Here is a 21068-nt window from a genome sequence, read left to right on the forward strand (position 1 = left end):
ATGAAATGTATAGGCTATTATTGTAGTAGCCTAGTTATAAACAAAGGTTTATTTTAGACTCCAGGTTAACATTTGAGGGCAGCAATTTTATTCATAATGTCGAAATAATTCAAAAGCAAACCGATTAAAAAATAAATATTTGAGAGTGGAAATGAATGTCTTTTTTATTTTGTGTTGTGTTCGCGCCAGCGCGACTGCTATCTAAATTTTGGTCGGCAGGACCGAACCGAAAGCCAGTAACGGTTCAATACGAATATATAATTATAATTTAATTCTGTGATCAAAGCTGAATTTTCAGCATCATTACTTCAGTCTTCAGTGTCACATGATCCTTCCGAAATCATTCTAATATGATATATGAATAATGGTCAAAAAGCATTCATTGTAATTATCAATGTTGAAAACAGCTATTTAAATAAAAAAGAAATGTTTTTAAAAAAAAATCGTCGAGTTACAATGGGAGTACACCCATCCAGATCAGCCGATCCATCTAGCGATCAATGGAGAGGGGACAGCCTGCTCGCTCTCAACAACAAATATAGAAAGCGCGCGACTTGTATTTATAGGGCAGACACGACCTGTGTTTCTCCTCGACGGTGACTGGATATTCAAGCTGCGATTTTTCACGTTGCATATACTCGCGAGGTCGTGTTAAACACGACAAGAACACAAATTCTACGTTTATTCGTTAAAACAGTCGGTATTTCCCACAATGCTTCTGCTTTGCAGCTGCAATTGGCGTACGTCACGATTTCTAAGCGCTGCTATTGGCGTACGTAATGTTTACGCCACGATTATTAAGTATGTAAGGCGAACGGAACGGAACAGTTAAATTAACAATACATTAACATTGTGAGTTACATTTTATAAACAATATTGTCAATATTGTTGTTTTCCCTCTATTTTGCTGACGAGAATTTCAAAATAAAGCCATACCAGAGTCTCAATGCAACAGACAGCGATTGAACCGAACCGTGAATTTTGTGAACCGTTACAAGCCTAATCCTACATAATTATAAATTCAATTGTTATAATATTTTACAATTTTACTGTTTGTTGTTGTATTTTTCGAAACTTGAAATGTGTGTGTGTGTGCGTGTGTGTGTGAGAATGTGTGTGCGTGTGAATGTGTTTGTGTGCGTGTGTGTGTTTGCGTGTTGTGTTTGCATGTGAATGTGTGTGTGTGTGTGTGTGTGTTTGCATGTGTTGTGTTTGTGTGTGTGTGTGTGTGTGTGTGCGCGCGCGCTTGTGTGGTTGTTATAGCCTATATCAAATTAAACGAGAACCTGCTGATTCAGTTATAATTATACCAATAATTTAACATTCATTAACATGATCACAAATCAAATGAATAAACCACACGTGACAGTTTATTTCCATACCTCTAAATTATTATTATTCTCATGTAAACCTTTTATACTTAAACAGAGACTTCTGAGTTCTACTGCCACATCAGGAGGGTGTTCGTTGTGCGATTACATTATTCCACCCCTGTAAGTGGTTAAACCTAGAGTTACATCTCCAAGCTCCTACACATTATCAGAAACTATGGTTACCATGGTACATTTTGAAAGGGTGAATTTTTCAAGGATAATTGAAGGAGCGTCCTAAAATGATTACTGTTGATGAAGATAGATTCATTGTGATAGTTAAATGGAATAATGAGAGGCTATCGCATATTATTTCAACTGAAATTATCCCATTGTGTAATTGGATGATTTTAAGTCACGTCTTTGATGTTTGCTTCAATTGCAGGATGAAACGGTTGCCAAGCAACAACAGAGAGGAACCATGGTGACACTGATGAGGGGAAGTGTAACAAATACGTCCCCCGTGGCCCCTCATTAGTGGATGACCATGTGTCTATATCACTCACAATATTAACAGTGTTAATAGACACCGATTTATAACACTTGGAGCACATCCATGTTTCATTTCAGTATATAAAGAGTTGCATTCTGAACTTATGGGGAACAACCATTGGATTTATTTAGATGTGGTGTAAACGAGTATGTAACATTATCTCTGATATCCATGGAGTCAATTTCCCAATGGATTCATAAATATGTCTGTTGGGTAATTACACAAATTCTGATCTTTGGCAAGGACACACCATAAAACACCATAAAACTCTCAAGAAGTGCTATGAAGTGGAAATCTGATTTTGTTGTCCCCATCAGTTTGTGGTTATCTGAGGTTTACAACTGTGTACCTTTAAGAAAAATAACATACTGGTTAAGAAATAAAAGTCAAGTGTTTTATCAAATTTGACAATCCTTTTCAATGATATGTGGAAGATACGGAGCCCTAAAGGGACATGGTGAAGGAGATGGGAGGAAAAATTATTGGTCAAAACTTTTGCATTCTCTCTCAAAAACGTTTGCATTCCGCCGAGAAAGTTTGTGTTTTGTGCAAAGTTTCTAGGGGAATGCAAAACATTTGCGAGAGACCGCAAAAGTATATTATATTTATTATTATTATTAAATTTCCTCCCATCTCATATTTTTTTCCACCTCCATGTTCCTTTAGAGGCTCCGTATACTACTAAAGGGACATGAAGAAGAAAAAAAAAGTCCACACCACAACTATAACGATAATGGCACAGATAAACAATATCGTTGGAATCACTTTCAGAATGATTTTATCGAGCTGATGAACGTTAAAAACATTGACAGTCAATCAGAATCCATCCTGCTGTAACAAGCTTCAGCTTGAGGCCTGTTTACACCAAGAACGATAACTATAAATAAAACTATAACGATAACGCTCCGGTTACTAACATAACCTCGGTTCCCTGAGATACAGTACAGGAATTAGCATTGCCTCAGTCTCTGACACATATGGGGAAACTCTGTTTTCTCAGAATACTGAAGCCTGATTGGTTCACGTCTGCACACTTGCACAGACAAATTGCCTTTCAGCCCGCCAGAAGGGGCGGGGCCGACTGCCTATTTAAGCGCATACTGTATGTGCAGTAGCACAGCAGATGCAATGCTTGTTCCCGTATCTCAGGGAACCGAGGTTACATTAGTAACCGGAGCTTTCCCTTTCAATGCGGTTCACTTCGCATTGCATCAGTCTCTGACGCGTATAGGGAAAACACTGCAAAACGCTGTGCTACTGGTGCCGAACGGAAGCCGTCTTGTGAAGCCTCAGCAGAGGGGAGAGCAGAGAGTGAGATAACTTGTGCCTTAAAGCAACTCTAAGGAACATTTTTTACCTTAAAATAATGTTTCCAAAATCGTATCAGTGGTTCATCAAGTCGTAACAGGGTGAAAGGCACTTCTGGATTCGCTTTGCAGCCCTATATCTGCTATAACCACACCATGCAAGTTTGCCAAACCGGGTCGCGTTTCTGTAGTTCGAATGAGACATAAGAAAACTACAAATTTGACTTGCTTTACGTCAAGCGTTACAATTGTTATTATTTAGTTTTCCTTCGTTTCTGATGTCGCAATACATCATACTTTCATGAAATCATGCAACATACTCTACCTTGTCAGTGGACATCGTTCATTCCACAGCCTGTGCTAGATAAACAGTGAGCGTGCGTGTGACATTAGGCTGCAGGTGGTGAAATTATTTACGACAGCGGTAATGGACAATTCCGCTTCCAACCTGTAGGGCGACCGAAGAGGAAAAGTTCCTTAGTGTTGCTTTAAAGGCCGTGGGTTTAAGGACCACTTTGCTGTCGTTAGGCCCAAACTCAAGGCAGAAATGTCCACTGAGAGAGTCTGCATGCGACCGATGTCAGAGCCACTAGGAGAGCGGTCTTTAGCGAGAGAGAGGTGGAAAGGTCGGCTGTCTTGAGTGGCTCAAACGGAAGGCCCCTGAGTGCCCTCAGGACAATGGACAGGTCCTGGGAAAGGAACGTGTTGGGACAAGGTGGGTTTAGCCTCCTGGCCCCTCTGAGAAATCTGATCATCAGGTCATGTTTCCCAATCGACTGGCCAGCTATAGTGGCGTTGTACGCCGCGATATCTGCCGTGTATACTTTGAGCGTGGACGGAGTACATCAGCCGTCCAACAGCTCCAGAAGAAGAGAGAGAATGGAAGCGATCTCACACGATATGGGGTCTATAAGTCGGGCTGCGCACCAGCCGGGAAAAAATAGCCTACTTCTGCATATAATGGCGCCTGGTAGAAGGTGCCCTAAACTCAAAGATCATGTTCAAGACCCTCCGGGGGAGGCTTGTATGCTCCTGACGAGAGGCCATAGGTGGAGGCTCCACAACTCGGGTTGGGGATGCCAGATTGACACTTTTCTTTGGGAAAGGAGGGCCAAGGTTCTACAGACAGCAGCTGGACCATTTCCGGGAACCAAGGTGGTTCTGCAAGAGTGATGCCACGAGTAAGACTGAGCATCTGTCTTCCCTGATTCAGCTGATGACCTGAGGGATCAGTGCTACTGGAGGGAAGGCATAAAGGCGCAGAGGGGGCCACCTGTGGGCCAATGCCTCCTTTCTCCTTAGAAAATAATATCGGGCTGTGGGTGTTCTCTTCCGACGTGATGATATTCACTTCCGCCTGGCTGAAAATGCTCAGAATCATTCAGACCATCAGGGGGTGGAGTCTCCATTCCTCTGGGGGCGGTCCGTTTCTGGGACAGAATATCTGCTCTCGTGTTCATGGAGTTCGGCACATGTAAAGCTCGTACTGACCAGAGGTTGTCCTGTGCCCCCAGGAGGAGGTGACGGCGTGCCAGTCTGTTCAGTAGATGGGACCTGAGACTGTCCTGGTGATTTATATAGGCTACCACTGTCATGTTGTCCGGCCGGACCAGAACATGGTGCCCCCTGAACTCTTGCTAAAATTCCTTGAAGGCCAGGAGCACTGCCATCATTTCCAGGCATTTGATGTGCCAGCTCGACATTGGCTCTGTCCAAGAGCCAAAGGCCGGCCTGCCGTCGCACAGTGCGTCCCAACCCGTCTTGGGGGTGTCTGTCATGACTACCTTCCTTCTGGAAACTGAGCCCAGTTCCACGGCCCTCCGACACAGATGGGGCGATTACCAGGGAATGGCTCACCCTGAGAATAAAACGGCTCTCGCACCACGCTCAAGGTGGGACGCGCGCCTTCAAGTAGTGTTGCAGAGGCTGCATGTGTAGCAGGCCCAAGGGAACAACTGAGGAGGCTGCTGCCATGAGGCCCAGTAGCTTCTGAAATGTCTTTAAGGGGAGGATGCTCCCATTCTGAATGCGTCGCTAACTGCAAAATTTTCAGGGAGTGATCCGGCGAGATCCAGGCCGGCATTTCAAGTGTGCACACACAGTTCCTCTTTCGATTGGGCTAAGAGCAGCCAATCATCGAGGTAATCCAGGATGCAAACTCCCCTCTGTCTCAGTGGGGAGAGAGCTGCATCCACGCATTTTGTAAAGGTACGTGAAGCTAGAGACAGTCCGAATGGTAGGACAGTATAATATTGGTAAGTCTCCCCCTCGAGCGTGAATTTCAAGAGCGGTCTGTGATGAAATTCTATCTGGATATGAATGTATGTGTCCTTCAGATCCCCTGATAAAAACCAATCCCCTGGGCAGATCTGTGAGAGGACTTGTTTCAAAGTTATCATCTCAACAGAATGTGGTCCAGAAATCTTAAGTCGAGGATGGGCCTGAGGTTGTCATCCTTCTTGGGGGCGAGGACGTAGCGGCTGTAAACTCTCTGTGGGCTGCGGGGACCTTTTCTGCCGCGCCCTTTGCTAGCAGAATTTGTATTTCAGCTCACAGGACATGAAAGTTGGTCATCCGAGACTGAAGTGTAAGTCACACCCTTGAAGTGGGGGGTCTGCGAACGAATTGGAGTAACCCTGTTTGATCGTCTCTAAAACCCAATTCGACATGCCCGGAATTTGCCCGGAAGCCTGTATTGGCTGGTGAGGGATTGGAGAGCAGCTAGGTGTGAAGGTGTTTGTGAAGGCCAGCTTGACAGACCGCAGAGTAGGATTGCGACGGCCTCCTCTTCTGCTTCGCCTGCCGTCAACAATAGTGAAGCAGAACAGTGAGCACGGCCCACATAGGGGATCAGGTACGAATTGGCTTGCTAATGATGCCCCGGCTGCAGGAACCATTTGCCGAAGATGCTGAGGGCGGGCACTTCCAGTGTCGACCACACCAAACTGGGTTTATGACAAGGTCAGGCCAGGCCTTAACATCGCCTGGCTTCTTAGGTGGTAGGGGGTGGAGTCCTGCATGGAGTCCGATCACACTTCTGTATTTAAAGCTGCCAGTGTCATTGGCACATATTCCCCTTTGGCACCCTAAAAACAGACCAAAACCCTTTTACTAGATAAAGGTGTTGGTCTTTGCGGGGTGGAAAGCACCGGGGTATCCCCTCGCTGCAGGGAGAGTGAGGCACGCGGGTATATTGAACGGCGTGAGCTCACTTAGTCCCATCCACTCAGTCCTGCGACTCCATTGTTTCTTCCTCTCAGGCTTCTGAGAGGGGGAGAACAGTGGAGAATGAGGGACTTCTTTAGAGAAAGTGAAAGTGAGAGCATCAGTCTTTGATGAGAGCGGCTTGTTAGGCCGTTTTGTTAGAACTAAATAGGCAGTCGGGCCCCACCCCTTCTGGCGGGCTGAAAGGCCATCTGTCTGTGCAAGTGCACCAGATGTGAACCAATCAGGCTTCAGTATTCTGAGAAAACTGAGTTTCCCCATACGCGTCAGAGACTGAGGCAATACCAAGTGAATCGTATTGAAAGGGAACTATATTAGCGTCCACACCAGTGTTCACTATCGTTCTGTTTGTTCTAAACTGCTACAGTTTCGTTGTTTTTTGCTTTAAATGCTTGAGCTCTTTAAAGAATTATGGATTGGATTCTGATTGGCTGCCAATGATTCATCAGCTGGAAAAAAAAAAATTCTGAAAGTGATTCCAACTATATCGTTTCTTTGTGCCGTAGTTGTGGTGTGGACTCTGCTATTCTTTTATATTTTGTAAGATTTTTAGATATATCTTTATATATCTGTCTCTTTATAGTTATCTTTATAGTTATCGTTCTTGGTGTGAACGTTCCTTAAACATCACTCCCCTGGCCTCAAGAGGCATGCTAGAAGCTACGGTCTTCAGCGTCCTTGTCCTCCTTCCACCCACGCCTGAGAAACCGGAACGAATCCCGCTCGGAGCGGGTCAAGTAGAACTGGTTACACAAACACAAAGTTTCTCAAGAGACAGCAAAAGCATTGCCAAATAATTTTTCCTCCCATCTCATTTTTTTTCTTCTTCACCATGTCTCTTTATGGGCTATGAATACTTTCTGTTGTGTGTGTGTGTGTGTGTGAATGAGGTCTCACAGTAATAATGTTACACTTTATTATTTCATCCTATTGTCAATTTTATTTAATTTTTATATATACATTTTTTTTTTAATTCTATTTTCTAGTATTATTTCTAGGGTTATTTTCTTGAGTTATCTAGTTTTAACTGAGTTGGTTTTTGCCATTATTTGTAACTGTGCTAAGCTTGTCACCTGATCTGAGAGGTACCGAAATATATTGAGCCACAAGATGGCGACATATTATAAATCAGTGCCATTTTAGTCCAAATCAGTGTCTGTCCTTTCTATCAGTTCATTTTACAGTTTTTCCTCATTGGCTTTGGCTCAATTCTCGAAAGGGAATTTTGTACTTCTCAAAACACTAATTCTGTCAAATTTTTATTTCTTATTGATTTAGGTAAATTGCACGTGCCAAACTTTGGCACATGCAATTTTGCACAGTAACTAAATGGACATGGCTTGCTGTTTAAAACTGATGAGTTGATTCTCAGTGAAATCAGTCAAGCCCTCCAACATTTTGTCATTGTGTGAGCCATGCAAAATGATCCATTCAGTTATCACAATCTGTCAGACATGCATGTATATTCCATAAATATCTGGCAAAGTTTGTAATGTCTAAATTGTCAAATGGCCTGCCATTGTAATGAAACAGCAATCACAATCTTATCAATCAACCAATCAAGTTTGGAAACACACACACACACACACACACACACACACACACACACTTTTTTAACATGGAGGAACGTCACAATCCTAAACAGCAGCAGCTACAGCAGTTCTGTATTAAATTGAACAAGCAACTGAATTTTCAGCTTACAGAACCCATTTCTGAAAAAATAAATGTACTATCAAACAGCATTGACTTCAGACAGACAGACAGACAGACAGACAGACAGATCTATACCCCCTATACTCTGTTGAATACAGCTGAAAAGATAAATTTTAAATAGAGGCAATGAACCATGGGTTAAAAGCATAATTGCATGGCAAATGCAGTCTAGAGGACATATCCAAATGAAACGTGTCAGATCAAATTTTCAGAAACAAGTCTCACAAGCGCCATCCTTATATTAGAGTGTCAATCAAATTTTGAAGGTGATTAATCAGATTATGACCTTTAAAAACCTCCAATGGCTTTAAGCTTCCATGCCATAAATCAGACATAAGAACACATGATGTTAAATGGCAAATCAAGCCAAATGAAGCAATTTAGCAATTCGACAAATGGCACCTTATATAACCTAAAAGATAATAAGCTTATACCAAGGCATTAACAGGATTCTCATGCGTTCATGTGGCTTCTGCTCTTATTGTTCAATCGATCGGATGAAAGTGGATTCAAGATTATCAAGCTTGACAATAGAACATTCCCTGTATTTCTCTATTCAGTCCACACAAAGTCGCAGGGCTTCTGTATTGGATTTTCTTTCGACATCTGAAAAGATATTGAACAAGCAGTAATAGAAGCTCATCAGCTGGTGAAGCCTGTGCAAACGAACCCAGTTGGCCACAAAAATCTAATTTGCCGCTTTGAATAAGCGTACAAGTCTTTTCGGTTGCCAAGGCAACCTGTTCCTTGCTCACTCTTTACCCGAACAGTAAGACAGCAACAGATTTTTAGATTACGTTCATACTTGTTCTCACAGACTGCGATAATTACTATTCACTGTATTTGCAGAGAAAAATATCCACTTTGCCAAAAAAAAAAAAGAGTTTGTCCTCGCATGAAGATAAAGTAGCGGAAGGAGCAACTGTCTATAGACGAGTTAATGAAATAAGTTGAGACTTACTTTACTTACACCTGCTATTATAATCGAATATGACACTTTGTAATCCGAATCCTAATTTGTTGTCACGCCTGAATCATATATACATACTATGTACATTATATATTACATTACATATTTTTGAAAGGAGTCTTTAATGCTCATCAATGCTGATAAAAACATTTTTACAGTAGGCTACAATAAAAACACTGTTAGTAATGTTTTCTATGTGATTATATTGTAAAATGTAATTTATTCTGTGAGGGCAAAGCTGTATTTTCAGCATCATTACTCCAGTCTTCAGTGTCATATGATCCTTCAGAAATCATTCTGATATGATAATTTGATGCTCAAGAAATATGTATGATTATTATCATTGTTGAAAACAGTTATGCTGCGTAATATGTATGTGGAAACCGAGATGCACTAACAAAAATTGATCAAAAAGACATTTATAATGTTACAAATGATTTCTGTTTCAAATAAATGCTGTTCTTTTGAGAAGAATCAAGGCCCTTGACAAATAATATACTTCAAGTTCATTTTATTGAGTATACATAAAATTCTAATATATTTTTAACTAAACTTTAAGCAATGATATATTAATGTGTATTGTTTCAGTTCTACTTGGGACTCAATTTGCCCACTTTTAGTGTATAAAAGTTGCTTTTAAGTATATTTAAGTGTAACAGTAGTAAACTTTGAGTACATGGTGTACAACTACGTTTTTAGTGAAAATAAGTTAACTTACTGTATAGGTAGTGATACTCTCAGTAAATTACTAGTTTAGTTAGTTTTGATCAGACTGTACTTTAGTTTAGGGTTCAATTCTAACCATTAACTAACTACTAACTACTAACTACGACTTTTGCTTCAAACTCCTATTTACTGCATATTAATAGTTAGTAAGGTAGTTGTTAAGTTTTATTGGGTGTATTAAGGGATGCAGAATATGGTCATGCAGAATAAGGCATTAATATGTGCTTAATAAGTACAGATAAATAGCTAATATCCTTAATATGCATGATAATAAGCAACTAGTTAATAGTGAGAATTGGACCCTAAACTAAACTGTAAAGTAAAAGTTTTTTTCTGCTAGTATAGTGAGTTTTCTTTAACTTCATACTACAAGACAAGTATACTTAGAATACTTAATTATAATTTTAAGTATATCTCAATCAAAAGATTGAGTACAAGTAACTAATACTTAGACTTTTCTGTCAATATGTCAAGGATACTTAAGTGCAATTTTAAGTATTTCTGAGAAGTACATAAAAAGTAGACTTTTTTATTTTTTATTTTAAAAGAAGTATACTAATAGCACACTTGAATAAACTTCTTTTTTTGGGAGGGTCCACAAAAATGACAACTGTTTTTAACATTACTGATCATAAGATCCCTGTTTATATATATATTCTTAGAGCAAAAAAAAAAAAAAAAAAAAAAACGGTCCCATAATTCCTTGTAATGGCCCTGAAAGGAAGCTTCAAAGGAAGCAGAGAAAATAGAAACACCCCAGAAATAAAATGTAGATTAAATATGAAGCCAGGGGCGACAGTATAAGTCTTATTATCACAGCAGATTGAGGCTGGCACACAGTTTTCCTAGAGTTCATCACTCACACCTAAATTACTCAGACTAAACTCTCACACACACGGATCAGAGAGGTTGGTCGCAAGATCTAGGAGCCTTTTCAGGCGTGACCTTCAGATGTGAGGTCGTGTTTCACCGCGGAGAGAGGCGTCCGGACGAGCTTCATCAAGCCCGATGATTATGAGAGCTCGGCTGATGATGGCTTTCTGAGAGATTGATGTGGCTCTGGGGTTGTCGGCTATTAATAACTTCTTGCAAGAGTGGCGGAGACCACAGCTCTGATTGGAATAGATTGGATTGGCCATCTGTGTGGTGGTCGGCATGGTTACCAGAGTGTATCCTAGGTGTGATGATGCTTTTGTGTGTTGAAGGGTTCATTTCACTTATCAAGTCATATTAATACTTTCACTCAAACATGAAAATTCTCATCCTCATGTCGTTTCAAACCTGTATGACTTTCATGACATAACATGAATAACGATATTTTGAGAAATACAATGGATGTCAATGGTAAAACTGTTTCTTTAAAAATTTCTTCTTTTGTCATATCTCATGTTTGGGTGAGTTGATTAACCTGCTAGTAGAGTGCTTCAGTTTACTGGTGTTCATTCATATTTCAGTTGTTTTGTTTGGCTTTTACGGACGACAGCGCACTGCTGTCAGGAAAGGAGTGAGACGGATTCATTGATTTATTTATAATTATTTTTATTGCTCAAATTTCACAAGACAATGCTTTTTACCATTTCAATCTGTTCCCAAGCAACCAAAAACAGACTGCCAACGATTTTGATCATAGATGGAAAAGACCATTTACAGCCAATACTTACCATAAATAAATGCTTTTTAAAAGACATATACACAGCGCCACCTATTTTCCGATCTCCATATAAGTTTGCATGCTTCTTTAGAATCATATGTCGCATGTTCTCACCAAATTTCGTGAAGTTTCGATTTTTCGTTTAAGATTTATAGGCTTGAGAAGGCTATATTTTGCCTCGGCCCTTTTCTAAATGACCCTGTTATAGCTATCCAAAAGGTGAAGTTCAACATTTATTTGGATAATTATTGACCTAGAGGGTCCAGAGAATTTTACTGCAGTGGTTTTATCGAGGTTGAGCAAAAAACCTAGGACTAGTTTGCAAAAGTAGGTTTTAATTTTTTTTTTATATCCACAGTAGTGGTTCTTGAGGCAAAGTTGTTCAGAATGAGGAATCTATCATATGATATGTATTTTGTGTGTATTTGCGAAACATTGTGTGATATACAATCATATACAACCATGTAAAATGCAATATCTCCCCGTTGGCTGATTTCTTTCAAATTTCTCACAGACCTCTAGGCCAGGTCAATGAGTCAAACAGGCCCACAGAGTTTCATTCTGATCAGCCTCCGTTAACCTTGTCTATTAGGTGCTCAAACTTGATTGGCTGATGGCAGCCATGTTTTTCGAGATACTCTAATGTCGTCATAGACTATCATGGCGCCTTGTCAAAGACACTGTCATGATCCTGTTTCTCTTATCTTTATCTGTCTCCATCTGCTGGCCTTTTTCGGTCATTACTTCCCCGCTCTTTCTCTTTGATGCATTATCTCCCTTTCATCTATCTCAGCTGTTCCTCATTCTCTCATCACACACCTGTTTCCCATCTCCTGTCGTTTGTCTCTCTATTTCTAGTTCTCTCTTTCTCTTCTGCTCTGTCGGATTATTTCCTACCGTCACGTATGTACTGACCATTGAGTTTACTCAGCTTAAAAGTATTGTTTCTAGTCCTGTCTTAGTCCAGTCCTGTCTTGTCCGGTCTGTTCGTTACCTTCCGTATTACCTGATCTGTGCTGTGCCCAGCCGCCTGCCGTGGAGTGTCGCTGAGTGTCCGACGCCTCACCAGTTTCCCTGGTCTCGCTGTGTACCAGTTATCCGGACCTGCCTGCTGAGCTTCTCATAGTCACTATCTGTGATCTCCTTATTCACGAACTGCCTTTGTTATCCGGCCATTGTTGGCTTTGACTTATTTCTATTAAAGAGAACTGTTCACCTGCCATTTCGCCTTTTGGATTCTCTCTGCATATCGTGACAGAATAATCCGACCAGATGGATCCAGCTAAAGAGCACCCTATCCAGGCCGCTGTGGAGATTCAGGGGGCCATGCTGGGTAAGCACGAGGAGGAACTCTCCGCTGCCCGCCTTGCCGTTGATACGTTGGCGTCCCAGATTCATGATCTCTCCAGACAGTTCCATCTTCTCGGCACGGACTCGTCCTCCAGCACTGCAGACGCTCCAGAGCCGCGTGTGAATAATCCCCCTTGTTATGCGGGTGAGCAAACAGAATGTATGGCATTTCTGACTCAATGTGAAGTTGTCTTCTCGCTTCAGCCCCTCACCTTTGCCAGAGAACGCACTCGTATCGCCTACATTATCTCTCTTCTCAAGGGACGAGCTCGTGAGTGGGGTACGGCCGTGTGGAACGCTGATTCAGACTGCCTTGATCACTATACCCTTTTTAAAGAAGAGATGTTAAGGGTTTTCGACCGTTCTGTCCATGGTCCCGAAGAATCCCGTGTGTTGTCCACTCTCCGTCAGGGAAGAAGGACGGTTGCGGATTTTTCTGTGGAATTCCGCACTCTCTCCACCTCCTGTGGGTGGAATGAGCCTGCGCTTGTGGCGCGTTTCATCGAGGGACTCAACGCCGAGATCAAGGATGAAGTCCTGGCTCGTGAAGTCCCTTCTCGTCTCGATCCTCTAATTGATCTGGCTCTGCGAGTGGAGAAACGCTTCGAACTTCGACGACGCGCTCGCAACATGCAACCTTCATCCTTTACTCCACCGCTGGCCACCTCCTCTGCCGCTCCTCTCACTGATCCGGAGCCCATGCAGCTGGGCGGGATTCGAATTTCAGCTGCCGAACGCCAGCGCCGCATCGTGAATCGACTCTGCCTATATTGCGGTTCTGACACTCACTTCGTTAACACCTGTCAGGTAAAAGCCAAAGCTCACCAGTAGAGAGAGGGTTACTGGTGAGCGCTTCCTCTCTACACCCTCCGCCGCCTTCACGGACTACTTTTTCTGTTCACCTCCGCTGGCCCTGCTCTTCCGCCTCTTGTCATGCCCTGATTGACTCTGGTTCCGAGGGTAATTTTTTGGACGAGACCTGGGCTCTCTCTCATGGAATTCCCCTTGTCGATCTCAAGGATCCCACCACTGTCTTTGCTCTGGATAGACGGATCCTTGCCAGGATTTCCCGTGCCACAGCTCCATTAACTCTCACCGTTTCCGGAAACCACCGTGAGACTATTTCTTTTTTAATTTTTCATTCCCCTAATACTCCTGTTGTTTTGGGCCATCCGTGGCTTGTAGAGCATAATCCTCAGATTAATTGGCCTAAGGGTACTATCCTCTCATGGAATCTTTCTTGTCATGTTAAGTGTTTGATGTCTGCTGTTTCTCCCGTGTCTTCTGTTTCTGTTTTCCAGGAGGAACCAGGTGATTTGTCAGGGGTCCCCGAGGAGTACTTCGATTTGCGAGCGGTCTTCAGTCGTTCCCGGGCTGCTTCCCTTCCTCCGCACCGTCCCTACGATTGTGGCATTGAACTTCACCCGGGTTCTACCCCCCCACGGGGAAGACTCTACTCTCTCTCCGCTCCGGAGCGTAAGGCTTTAGAGAAGTATCTTTCCGAGTCACTCGATGCTGGTACTATAGTCTCCTCCTCCTCTCCTGCCGGTGCGGGGTTTTTTTTTGTGAAGAAAAAGGATGGCTCTTTGCGTCCCTGCATTGATTACAGAGGTTTAAATGACATAACTGTTAAGAACCGTTACCCCTTACCACTTATGTCATCCGCTTTTGAGATCCTGCAGGGAGCCCAGTTCTTCACAAAATTAGACCTCCGCAATGCTTATCACCTTGTTCGCATTAAGGAAGGAGACGAGTGGAAGACCGCCTTTAACACTCCCCTCGGTCACTTCGAATATCGGGTTTTACCTTTCGGGCTGGTCAACGCCCCCGCCGTCTTTCAAGCCTTGGTCAACGACGTTCTCAGGGACATGCTTAATGTCTTTGTTTTCGTTTATCTCGATGATATCTTAATTTTTTCCCCCTCTCTCCAAGTTCATGTGCAACACGTTCGTCAGGTCCTTCAACGCCTTCTGGAGAACAAATTGTTCGTCAAAGCCGAGAAATGTTCGTTTCATGTCCAGTCGGTCTCTTTTCTCGGCTCCGTTATCTCTGCCCAGGGTATTAGTATGGACCCCGCTAAGGTCCGCGCTGTCATGGAATGGCCCACGCCCGACTCTCGTCTCTCCCTTCAGCGTTTCTTAGGCTTCGCCAATTTTTACCGACGCTTTATTTTAAACTTTAGTCAAGTGGTCGCTCCTCTCACCGCGCTTACTTCTATCAAGACCTGTTTTGTTTGGAGTGACGCTGCGCAGACTGCTTTTGATCGCCTAAAATCTCTGTTCTCTTCCGCACCCATTCTCATCTCTCCTGACGTTTCTAGACAGTTTATTGTGGAGGTCGACGCCTCAGAGGTGGGTGTGGGAGCCGTCCTCTCCCAGCGGTCCCCCACGGATGAGAAGGTCCATCCTTGCGCGTATTTTTCACACCGCCTATCTCCCTCCGAGCGCAACTACGATGTGGGAAATCGCGAGCTTCTTGCTATTCGTCTTGCGTTGGGTGAGTGGCGTCACTGGCTGGAGGGGTCTTCGGTTCCGTTCATAGTCTGGACTGACCACCGTAACCTTGAATATATTCGCTCTGCTAAGAGACTTAATGCGCGTCAGGCCCGTTGGTCTCTCTTTTTTACTCGTTTCGATTTCACTATCTCCTATCGTCCTGGCTCCAAAAATCAGAAGCCCGACGCTCTCTCTCGCCAGTTTGCTTCCCCCGAAGTCAAACCCACGGATGAGAGGATTATTCCTCAAGGATTAGTGGTGGGCGCGGCCGTCTGGGGAATTGAACGTGTCGTTAAACGCGCCCTATCTCACTCTATCACGCCTCGCCACTGCCCCAAGGGGTTACTTTTTGTTCCTCCCTCTGCTCGTCGCGCTGTCCTCCAGTGGGGCCACTCCTCCAAGTTCTTTGGTCATCCGGGTGTTAGAGGTACTATTGCCTCTGTTTCGCAAAGGTTCTGGTGGCCTTCTCGGGAACGAGATATTCGTCGTTTTATTGCATCCTGTTCTGTCTGCGCTCAAACTAAGATCAGCAACAGACCTCCTGCAGGTCTTCTTAGACCTTTACCTGTCCCGTCGCGTCCTTGGGCACAGATAGCGCTCGATTTTATTACAGGACTTCCTTCTTCGGGAGGAAATACTGTAATCCTTACGGTTGTCGATCGCTTTTCTAAGGCGGCTCGTTTTGTTCCGCTTCCAAAGCTTCCCTCCGCGAAAGAGACTGCTCAGATTGTTGTCGATCATGTATTCAAGATACACGGTCTTCCCGAAAATATCGTTTCAGATAGAGGTCCACAATTCTCCTCCCTTTTTTGGAAGGAGTTTTGTCGCCTCATCGGAGCCTCGGCCAGTCTCTCCTCCGGTTTCCACCCGCAAACCAACGGTCAGGCAGAACGCGCTAACCAGACCATAGGACGCATTTTACGCAGTCTCGCGTTTCGTAATCCCGCTTCATGGTTCGAGCAACTCCCGTGGGCTGAATATGCCCATAATTCCGCCCCCTCATCTGCCACCGGGCTATCGCCGTTTCAATGCTGTCTGGGTTACCAACCTCCTCTTATTTCTTCCTCAAACACCGAGTCTAATGTTCCATCAGTCAAGACCTTCATACAACGTTGCAAACGAACTTGGAGAGCGGTGAGGTCTGCCCTTTTTAAATCTCGTTCTATCACTCGCCGAGCCGCTAACAAGCACCGTGTTAAGAGTCCTCGTTATGTCCGCGGTCAAAGAGTGTGGCTTTCCACTCTCAATCTCCCGCTCCAATTCTCTTCTCGAAAACTGGCTCCCAAATTTATTGGACCGTACCGCGTTGTCAAGGTCCTTAGTCCTGTCTCTGTTAAACTCAGATTGCCATGTAATCTTCGTCGTGTCCATCCGGTATTTCACGTCTCCTGTCTCAAGCCCGTAGTACACCCTCCACCCCGTCCTGTCTCTACCCCCATCCGCGTCGAGGGCTCCCCTGTCTACCGAGTCCGCAGGCTCCTCGATGTTCGTCCTCGTGGTCGTGGTCACCAGTTTCTCGTTGACTGGGAGGGGTACGGTCCGGAGGAGAGGAGTTGGATCCCTGCCCGGGACGTCCTGGACCGCTCGCTCATTGACGACTTTTACCGCTCCCGCCAGTCTTCCTCCTCTGGTGCGCCAGGGGGCGCACTTTGAGGGGGGGGTACTGTCATGATCCTGTTTCTCTTATCTTTATCTGTCTCCATCTGCTGGCCTTTTTCGGTCATTACTTCCCCGCTCTTTCTCTTTGATGCATTATCTCCCTTTCATCTATCTCAGCTGTTCCTCATTCTCTCATCACACACCTGTTTCCCATCTCCTGTCGTTTGTCTCTCTATTTCTAGTTCTCTCTTTCTCTTCTGCTCTGTCGGATTATTTCCTACCGTCACGTATGTACTGACCATTGAGTTTACTCAGCTTAAAAGTATTGTTTCTAGTCCTGTCTTAGTCCAGTCCTGTCTTGTCCGGTCTGTTCGTTACCTTCCGTATTACCTGATCTGTGCTGTGCCCAGCCGCCTGCCGTGGAGTGTCGCTGAGTGTCCGACGCCTCACCAGTTTCCCTGGTCTCGCTGTGTACCAGTTATCCGGACCTGCCTGCTGAGCTTCTCATAGTCACTATCTGTGATCTCCTTATTCACGAACTGCCTTTGTTATCCGGCCATTGTTGGCTTTGACTTATTTCTATTAAAGAGAACTGTTCACCTGCCATTTCGCCTTTTGGATTCTCTCTGCATATCGTGACAGACACTGCATGCCAATCGGACTGACGGTTGCATGATTAATGCATGACGCCATTTCATGTTTTTTCCTGTTATTTCGCTTGTACACGGTTGTACGCTTGTGTTATTGAGTGTTGGGTGAAAATATCTCATTCCTTTCATGAGTTATAGCCATTTTAGTAAAAGTGACTCCACCCTCTTCGAACGTTTTGGCGCTACTTAGCGACATTGAATCGAAATGTCGTATTTTTCTGATCATTATTGATATTCAGTCGCCAAAGAATCTTTCTGCGCTGGTTTGGTTCCGATCGGGTGAAAAACCTAGGACAAAATCCAAGATGGCGGAACATTTTTCATGACAGAAATGAAATCTATGCCTGACGGTTTAGGAGTTATGAGCCATTTCATACTTTTGACCGCTGTAGTGCCGCCGTCAGGCCGATCGGGGCGAGCCTTGGTGACGTTGTTGATGGTGTGAGTACTACCAGCCCTCAAAGTTACAAGTCTCTACGACTTACGGTTTGGTCTGCTCGATCACTTTTAGGGGAGAATGCTGATCCTTGGGAAATGTAACAATTACAATAGGGTTTCAGCGCTACGAGCTTGAACCCCTAATAAAGAAAGATGCCCTGTTGAAATATGTGTGATATATAGTTTATTTAAACTGCCAAGGTAAAGCATAAATTAAAATGATTGTTACAGATGTGAAGGGGGAGGAGAATTTATTTCTGCGTCAGGTTTCTCGATCCTCATTGGATACACCTGTGCAACCTCGCTCATAACTCTTCTGGAAACTTCCTCACTCCTCGTTCCTCGCCTCCTCGCGGTGCAATTCGAGTATTGAGATGTTCTTCAAGGTGGCTGACTTTGATCGGTTTCCGGGTCACAGGTTGGAGAATGGAGGAGTGTGGAAACAAGGAAGCTTCAACTTGAGTATTGAGAAGCCCCCTAGGAATTATGAGCACTTTCGTATTTTTTATCACTGCAGCGCCCTCTATTGGCCAGTTGGGGTGATATCGAGTCAATCTCTCCCCAAATTGAGACCTACCATCTGGCCAAGTTTCAAGTCTCTAGGCCTTACAGTATGGTTTGCACGATCAGTTTTACGGCGGAATAATTTAATAAAAAATTCGTACAATTACAATAGGGTTTTAGCGCTTTGTGCGTAAACCCTAGTAATAGTGACAATAAAAATGTATATATACATACAGTATACAGGGCCTGAAATTAACACCAAGTGCCAACTGTAAGAAAATAATCGGCGTTGGTGAGTATATGAAATGGTGTCAATCGCCAGTTGGCAAGCAACATTTTCATGAATGCGATCAATGCAATGTTGTGAGAACATGAATGTGAACAAACATGAACGACGCTGAGAACAGTTGATGGGCGAGTGCTGCATCGTCGTGAAAGTTTAAGCCTTGCCAATTTAAATATTCAAGCGCAAGAAGATGCGAAATGGATTTATTACTCGTGCGCTGTTGGAAGTTTTCAGCATGCAAACAAACGAAGCACGTGCCCAGAAAGTCACGTCTCAGACAGCGCGTGAATGCTGAATTGAGCTCTCTTCTTGCACTTGAACTCACAAATTCACACAAAGTATCCTAGCAAACATAGTCGGTTTTTATTATTGGATTTAACTCAATGGGTGAACACTGAATTTTTATGTTTTATATTTCTTAGAAATTCAGTTTGCATGTTACATCTAACTCATTCATGCATTAAAAATTTTGATTTGGAAGAATCCCACCTTCCATACTTATGCTCTCAGGACAAGAACTGGCAGACATGCGCAAGGTCTTTTTGAAACATTTTTGAATTCATAAAAAATGTCATGTGGTGTAACCATCAAGTAAAAATTAATAAACATTTTCTTACAATTTAAATACATGTGAGTGTGTATTATCACAATCATTTTAATTTAATAATTTTTCAACAAAGTAATTAAAAAGTAATTAATAATTCAAACTTTGATTTTTGGAGAGTCACACAACATGACATTTTACAATGTGAACTATCAATGCCTTTTCATAAAAGGTCAAAATATCTGATATTTGAATAGATTTATTGACTTTGGAACATGTGTGTTATTTGTACCACATGACTTTGATTCGGCAGACAACATTTTTCAAATATCAATAATGCAGTGAAGCTGTGTTGTTAAAATAATTTTGATTCTTAAGAAATAATAGTAAATTATTATAAAGAAAAGAAAAGCTAAACTATTTGAGGTTTGTATTTTATTCTGTCAATGAGGCATTTGTCTTAATTATGATTTCAGGACAATTGTCACTGATCTGTTTGACTTTATGCCCCTTTATACGTTAAAATGTGCCCATTATAGAATAGCTGTATTTAAGTGTTGCTTGTATGATTTTTTTTTAATTTTATTTTTTTATTAAAATAGTGTCACCTAGCCAAATGAGGTCCCAAAGCAAACCTGTGGAACAACAGTAGTACTTACAACCCATTTTAATTTAATGTAGACAAACACGTTTTATTTGCAAACCAACCTTTTTCTGTTCTCCTTGACTCCATGATCTGCAGTGATTTCATCATCGAGACAGAGGTTATACAGTGCCAGCTTTACACACCATATATTGAGGATATGTCTTGGTGTGCACAGCTGCTGTTTTGTGGCCAGTGTATATAAGAGTGGCACAGCTGCTTGTAATTCGCAGTGATCATGATTCGCAGACAGCAATAAAGACAGCTGAACCCATAGATATCATATATAAACGCTAGATGTCTTATGGCGCAGTCACTTCCGGCATCATTGTTCGGCCATCTTGTCACAGTGCTCTGTGCATTAAGGTGAATGATCAGCACGCACACAAATCCTCTTATCTCGCTGAAATCTTGACGGATTTACATACGGTTTGGTTTCTTACAAACATTATTAACGTGGCTATAATTCCGAATGCTTGAACATGTATGTTATAATTTTTCATATGTATGCAGTGTATGTATGCAGTGTCATAACTACATCTCTGACGTTTATAACAAACCAAACCGTTTGAAAATCGGTAGAAAAATTAGCAAGTTATGGTTATTTAAAAGTACATGCACCATTGAAGTAGTGAGCGAGTACACTGTGGCAAGATGGCCGCCACGTGCGGACGTCGACCTCCATTGGCCAGCAGTGCGCACGAGACATCTAGCCTTTATATATGATATCTATGGCTGAACCTGCTCTCATGTTACCTAGAGCTTAGAAAGAGTGGAGGATGACATAAGCATTTATATAGAGAGAGAGACACTGAATGTATACGTAAATTTGCAACAAAGGCAAATTTGGGAAAACGTGCCACTACATACTACTACACTACAACTCCATTTCAGTTTCCAGCTGAAATAAACACTTGTGGCAATAAAACACCAACAATTATTACTCATTTTCACACGAATTACGATTATAGGGGCAGATTATTGATTAATAAAGGCTTATATCCACATAATTCCTTCCACAATACTATGCGGTATTATGACTTCAAAACTATTTTAGTACGGTCACTGTGATTTTCCCAAGTAAAACATGTTGCTGGGTCAATA

The sequence above is a fragment of the Rutilus rutilus genome (genome assembly GCF_951802725.1).
Source record: "Rutilus rutilus genome assembly, chromosome: 18".
Classification (NCBI taxonomy): domain Eukaryota; kingdom Metazoa; phylum Chordata; class Actinopteri; order Cypriniformes; family Leuciscidae; genus Rutilus; species Rutilus rutilus.